Below are 7,498 nucleotides of genomic sequence, written 5' to 3' on the forward strand. Positions count from 1 at the left end.
ACCAAGGCTATAAAGAAAGAGCCACACAAAGGTAGGAAGGAAAGAGAAGTGATCATCTCAGGACCTGCACCCCTGGGAGGGGACACAGAAGGGGGGTATTACACAGGCCTGGAGATACTTCCTGGGAAGTGAGTGGTTCAAACCACATATGGGACGTGCCAGACCTTGAGTCCAATACCAGGAAGATGAGTCCCCTTGGCTTGTTTGAGGACCAGTAAGACTGGTAGGGGGCCTGTGAGAAACTTGGACTGCACTTGTGAAGTGCAAGCACATGCTTCCTTGTTCCCCAAACAAGGCTGAGTAAGCAGTTTGAGACTACCTGGGACTCTGGCCAGTTTCCCATGACACCCCACCATGCACCCTGGCCCACACTGAGTGCCCACTCTGGCCCCTCTTGCTCTGTGGAGCAGCATCCCACTAGGATGAAGGTTGCTGCTGCCAGGGGGAATGTGCAGTTGTGGAGGACGGAGCTGGCTTATACCTGGCACTACATCTGAATGGGTTTGGAGTGGCCCTTCCTGGCACTCTTGGAGGCAGCAGATCAGGAGTGGTCTGGAACTCTGAATGGTATATGGGACCACTCCAGTACAGGCCCTGGCCTGCACTGGGTGCCTGATCTGGCCCCTCTTGCTCCAACTCTGCTTCCATCTGGAGCTAAGGTATTAATGCTGGGCGGAGTGAGGAGCACACACTTAGAACAGAACCAGCTTGGATCCAAACCTCAGGGCCTCTTCTTTAGCACCTTGAGACCTGAAGCCACCCTCAATACAGTGGTGTCAGGCACTGAACATAGGAGAAGCCCCAGCTCACACCTGGCTCTGGTTCTAGCTCTGCCATCTCTGTGGCCCACCTCAGTGATAGCTGTCAGCATACCCTGGGGGAAGGCATGACTCGTGTTCTCCCATCAAAAGCCACTAGACACACACAGACTGTAGATGGACACACCCACATAAGGACACCCCTTCAAGACCAGGATGGGTAACTCTTACATCTAATTTCATAGAAATAGAGAAACTTATGGAAAATGAAAAGACAGGAATTTGTTTCAAATGCAAGAATAAGAAGAAAACCTCTGTACACATCCTGAGCTGACATGTCAGTGCATCCATTTCTCACCAGGATCTCTACCTGAATCACCAGGTAAAAGGCCTCTGCTCACAACACATTATAAACAAGTGAAACTAGACAGAGCACAAAGGAAAACAAAAGCTTTGTAGGGTCTGAGGACAAGAAGGCAGAGTAGAAGGACCTGAGCTCACCTGCTCTCATGAAAACACCCAAATCACAACTAACTGCTGAACAACCATCAACAAAAGAGACTCGAACCTACTGAAAATGATATTCTACTTCCAAAGACAAAGAAGAAGCAACAACAAGATGGGGGCAGACACCAGAAGCAGCAGCAACTAAATTCCTGCAGCCTGTGGGACTGCAAACACAGAAAGTTAGATGAAATGAGATGGCAGAGGAATATGTTCCAGATGAAGGAACAAGATAAAACCCCAGAAAAACAAGTGAAACAGAGATAGGCAATCTACCTAAAAAAATAATTCAGAGAAATGATAGTAAAGATGATCCAAGATCTCAGAAAAAGAATGGAGGCACAGACCAAGAAGACATAAGAAATGCTTAACAAAGAGCTAGATGATATAAAAAAACAAACAGAGTTGAACAATACAATAACTGAAATGAAAAATACACCAGAAGGAATCAATAGGAAAATAAATGAGGCAGAAGAATAGATAAGTGAGCTGGAAGAAAGAATTGTGGAAAGCATTACCGTGGAACAGAATAAAGAAAAAAGAATGAAAAGAAATTAGGACACTTTAAGAGACATCTGGGACAACATCAAATTCACCAACATTCACATTATAGGGGTCCCAGAAGGCGAAGAGAGAGAGAAAAGGCCTGAGAAAATACGTGAAGAGATAATAGCTGAAAACTTCCCTAACATCAGAAAGGAAACAGTCACCCAAGTTCAGGAAGCACAGAGAGTCCCAGGCAGGATAAACCCAAGCAGGAACACACTGAGGAACATATTAATCAAACTGACAAAAATTAAAGACAAAGAAACAATATTAAAGCAACAAGGGAAAAGCAACAAACAACATACAAGGAAATTCCCATAAAGTAATCAGCTGATTTCTCAGCAGAAACTCTGTGGGTCAGAAGGGAGTGGCATGATATATTTCAAGTGATAAAAGGGAAAAGCCTACAGCCAAGAATACTCTACCCATCAAGGCTCTCATTCAGATTTGACAAAGAAATCAAAAGCTTTACAGACAAGCAAAAGCTAAGAGAATTCAGCACCACTAGACCAGCTTTGTAACAAATGCTAAAGGAACTTCTCTAGAAGGAAAGGAAAGGTCACAACTAGAAACAAGAAAATTACAAATGGGAAGGCTCACCAGTAAAGGCAAACGTAAATGTAGTAGATCATCCACACACAAATATGATATCAAAACCAGCAATTGTGAGAAGAGGAGAGTACAAATGCAGGATATTGGATGTGCATTTGAAATTAAGAGACCAGCAACTTAAAACAGTTGTGTATATATATAGACTGCTACATCAAAAACTCATGGTAACCACAAACCAAAAGTCTACAATAGATGTACACACAAAAAAGAAAATGCAATACAAACACAACACTAAAGATAGTCATCAAATCACAATAGAACAAAAGAGGAAGGGAAGAAAAAAGACCTACGAAAACAAGTCCAAAACAATGAATAAAATGGCAATAAGAACATACATATCAATAATTACCTGAAATGTAAACAGATTAAACCAAAAACATAGACTGGCTGAATGCATACAAAAACAACACCCATATATGTGCTGTCTAAAAGAGACACACTTCAGATCTAGGGACACATACAGAATGAAAGTGAGGGGATGGAAAAAGGTATTTCATGCAAATGAAAATCAAAAGAAAGCTGGAGTAGCAATACTGATATCAGACAAAATAGACCTTAAAAACAAAGACTGTTACAAGAGACAAAGAAGGACACTACATCATGATCAAGCAATCCATCCAAGAAGATATAGCAATTGTAAATATATATGCACCCAACATAGGAGCACCTCAATATATAAGGCAAATGCTAACAGCCATAAAAGGAGAAATTGACAGTAACACAATAATAGTGAGGGGCTTTAATACCCCATTTACATCAAGGGACAGATCATCCAGACAGAAAATCAATAAGGAAACACAGGCCTTAAATGACACATTAGACCAGATGGACTTAATTGATATTTATAGCTCATTCCATCCAAAAGCAGCACAATACACCTTCTCAAGTGCACATAGAACATTCTCCAGGATAGATCACATGGTGGGCCACAAAGCAAGCCTCAGTAAATTTAAGAAAATTGAAATCATATCTAGCACCTTGCCTGACCACAACACTATGAGATTAGAAATCAACTACAAGAAAACAATTGTGAACACAAACATGTGGAGGCTAAACAATATATTACTAAACAACCACTGGATCACTGAACAAATCAAACAGGAAATAAAAAATACCTAGAGACAAATGAAAACGAAAACAGGATGATCCAAAACATATGAAATGTGGCAAAAGCAGTTCTAAGAGGGAACTTTATAGCAATACAATCTTACCTCAGGAAATAAGAAAAATCAAAAATAAGCAACCCAACCTTATACCTAAGCAACTAGAGAAAGAACAAATAAAACCTAGAGTTAGCTGAAAGAAAGAAATCATAAAAATCAGAGCAGAAATAAAAGAAATAGAGACGAAGAAAACAATAGAAAACATCAATGAAACTAAAGGCTGGTTCTTTGAAAAAATAAGCAAAATTGATAAACCTTGAGCCAGACTCATCAAGATAAAAAGGGAGAGGGCTCAAATCAATAAAGTTAGAAATGAAAAAGGAGAAGTTACAACTAACACCATAGAATTACAAAGGATTATAAGACATCACTACAAGAAACTATATGCCAATAAAATGGACAATCTAGAAGAAATGGAAAAATTTCTAGAAAGGTACAATCTCCCAAATCTGAACCAGGAAGAAATAGAAAGTATAAACAGACCAATCACAAGTACTGAAATTGAAACTCCCAATGAACAAAAGTACAGGACCAGATGGCTTCACAGGCGAATTCTATCAAACATTTAGAGAAGAGTTAACACTGATCCTTCTGAAACTGTATCAAAAAACTGCAGAGGAAGAAGCACTCCTTAACTCATTCTATGAGGCCATCATTCTGATACCAGTACCAGACAAAGATACTGCAAAAAAAAAAAAAAAAGAGAATTAAAGACCAATATCACTGATGAACATAGATGTAAAAGTCCTCAACAAAATACTTGCAAACCGAATCCAACAGTGCATTAAAAGGATTATGCACCATGTAAAGTGGAATTTATCGAAGGGATGCAAGGATTTTTCAGTAACTGCAAATCAGTGTGATACTCCATGTTTACAAATTGAAAAATAAAACCATATGTTCATGCTCACTTTGGCAGCACATATGCTAAAATTAGAATGATACAGAGAACATTAGCATGGCCCCTGTGCAAGGATGAAATGGAAATTCATAAAGCATTTCATATTTTTAACAGACATAAAGGGAGAAATTGATAGGAATACAATAATACTAGGAGAATTTAACACCCTACTCACATCAATAGACAGATCTTCCAGACAGAGAATCAATAAGGCAACAGAGGTACTAAATGATACACTAGAACAGTTAGATTTAATTGAGATTTTTAGGAAATTACATCCAAAAAAACCAGAATACACATTCTTTTTGGTACACATAGAACATTCTCTAGGATTGAACACATACTAGGGCACAAAACAATGCTCAGCAAATTTAAGAGTATAGAAATTATCTCAAGCATCTTTTCTGACCACAACAGCATGAAACTAGAAATTAATGACAGAAAAAGAAATGAGGGAAAACAATTACACAGAGACTAAAAAACATGCTACTAAAAAACCAATGGGTCAATGATGAAATCAAAGAGGAAATTTAAAAATACTCAGAGACAAATGACAATGAACACACAAAATCTGTGGGATACAGAAAAGCAGTTCTTAGAGGGAAGTTCTAATAATACAGGCCGTCTTCAAAAATATAAGAAAAATCTCAAATAAACAACCTAACCTACCACTTAAAAGAATTAGCAAAAGAAGAAGAAACAAAACCTAAAGTCAGCAGAAGGAAGGAAATAATAAAGATCAGAGAGGAAATAAATAAAATAGAAATTTAAAAAAATAGAAAAATTCAATAAAACCAAGATCTGACTCTTTGAAAGGATAAACAAGATTGACAAATCTCTGGCTTGGCTCCCCAAGAAGAAAAAAGAGAACCCAAATAAACAAAATGAGAAATGGAAAAGGAGACATAACAACACATACTGCAGAAATATAAAAAACCTTAAGGGAATACTATGAACAATTATATTAAAACAAATTCAACAATCTATTAAAAAGGACAAGTTTCTAGAAACATACAGTGCACCAAAATTGAATGACAAAGGAATTAGATAATTTGAATAGACTGATCACTAGAAGTGAAATAGAATCTGTAATTTAAAAAATCCCTACAAACAAAAGTCCAGGACCAGATGGCTTCACAGGCAAATGCTGCCAAACATACAAGGAAGAAGTCATACCAATCCTTCTCAAACTCATCCAAAAAACTGAAGAGGAGGGAACACTCCCAAAGACATTCTATGAGGCCACCATCTCCCTGATACGAAAACCAGACAAAGACACCACCAAAAAAGAAAATTGCAGGCCAATATCTTTGATGAACATAGATGCAAAAGTTCTCAACAAAATATTAGCAAACCGTATCCAACAACCCATAAAAAAGATCATACACCACAACCAAGTGGAATTCTTCCTAAGTTCACAAGGATGGTTCAACATACACAAATCAATCAACATGATACACCACATCAAAAAAAGAAAAGACAAAAAACACATGATCATCTCAATAGATGCAAAAAAAGCATTTGACTAAATTCAACATCCAATCATGATAAAAACTCTTATCAAAGTCGGTATAGAGGGAACATATCTCAAAATAGTAAAAGCTATTTATGACAAACCCACAGCCAATATAATACTCAATGGTGAAACATTGAAAGCCTTCCTGCTAAAATCTGGAACAAGACAAGAATGCTCACTCTCATCTCTTCTATTCAACATAGTATTAGAAGTCCTGGCCACAGCAATGACACAAGAAAAAGAAATAAAACATATCCAAATTGGAAGGAAAGAGGTAAAACTGTTATTATATGCAGATGATATGATACTATGTATAGAAAACCCTAAAGACTTCACACAAAAAGTACTAGAACTGATAAACGAATTCAGCAAGGTAGCAGGATACAATATTAACATACAGAAATTAGTTACATTTCTTTACACCAACAATGAAACATCAGAAAGGGAATGCTAAAAAAAAATAACTTTTAAAATCACAACCCCAAAAATAAAATAAATAGGAATAAACCTCACCAAGGAGGTGAAAGACATATGTTGAGAACTATAAAACATTAATAAAGAAAATTGAAGATGATTCAAAGAAATGGAAAGATATCCCATGCTCTTGGATTGGAAGAATTAATATTGTTAAAATGGCCATACTACCCAAAGCAATCTACAGATTGAAAGTGATCCCTGTCAAATTACCCATGACATTTTTCATAGAACTAGACCAAATTATCATATAATTCATATGGAACCATAAAAGACCCAGAATTACCAAATCAATCCTGAAGAAAAAGAACAAACCAGGAGCATAACCATCCCAAACTTCAGACAATACTACAAAGCTACAGTAATCAAAGCAGCACGGTACTGGCACAAAAACAGACATATGGAGCAACAGAACAGAATAGAGAGCCCAGAAATAAACCCACACATCTACAGTAAGTTAATCTTTGGCAAAAGAGGCAAGAATATACAATGGGAAAAAAGACAGTATTTTCAGCAAGTGGCGCTGGGAAAGTTGGATAGCCACATGTAACTCAATGAAGTTAGAACACACCTTCTTACCATACACAGAAATAAACTCAAAATGGCTTAAAAACTTAAATATAAGACATAACACCATAAAAATCCTAGACGAGAACATGGGCAAAACATTCTCTGACATAAATCGTACCAATGTTTTCTTAGGTCAGTCTCCCAAGGCAAAAGAAATAAAAACAAAAATAAATAAATGGGATATAATCAGACTTACAAGCTTTTGTGCAGGAAAGGAAACCATAAACAAAATGAAAAGACAACCCACAGAATAAAAGAAAATATTTTTAAATGATGTGACTGACAAAGGATTAATCTCCAAAATATACAAACAGCTCATGCAGCTCTATATAAAAAAAAACAACCCAATCAAAAAAGGGGCAGATCTAAATAGACATTTCTCCAAAGAAAACACACAGATGGCCAAGAAGCACATGAAAAGATGCTTAACATAGCTAATTATTAGAGAAATGCA

At 37.0% G+C, this 7,498-nt stretch overlaps 1 non-coding gene across 1 annotated transcript; it reads left to right on the forward strand.

The window, feature by feature from the left end:
* The first annotated feature begins 4,486 nt into the window (after positions 1-4,486).
* LOC113617741 (U6 spliceosomal RNA) lies at positions 4,487-4,593 on the forward strand. Its single transcript, XR_003431750.1, has one exon. It is a non-coding gene; the product is annotated as a U6 spliceosomal RNA (small nuclear RNA).
* Positions 4,594-7,498: the final 2,905 nt, after the last annotated feature.

Source organism: Aethalodelphis obliquidens, unplaced genomic scaffold (assembly GCF_003676395.1).
Source record: "Aethalodelphis obliquidens isolate GAN/ISIS:26980383/991018 unplaced genomic scaffold, ASM367639v1 scaffold4, whole genome shotgun sequence".
In the NCBI taxonomy this organism is placed as follows: Eukaryota; Metazoa; Chordata; class Mammalia; order Artiodactyla; family Delphinidae; genus Aethalodelphis; species Aethalodelphis obliquidens.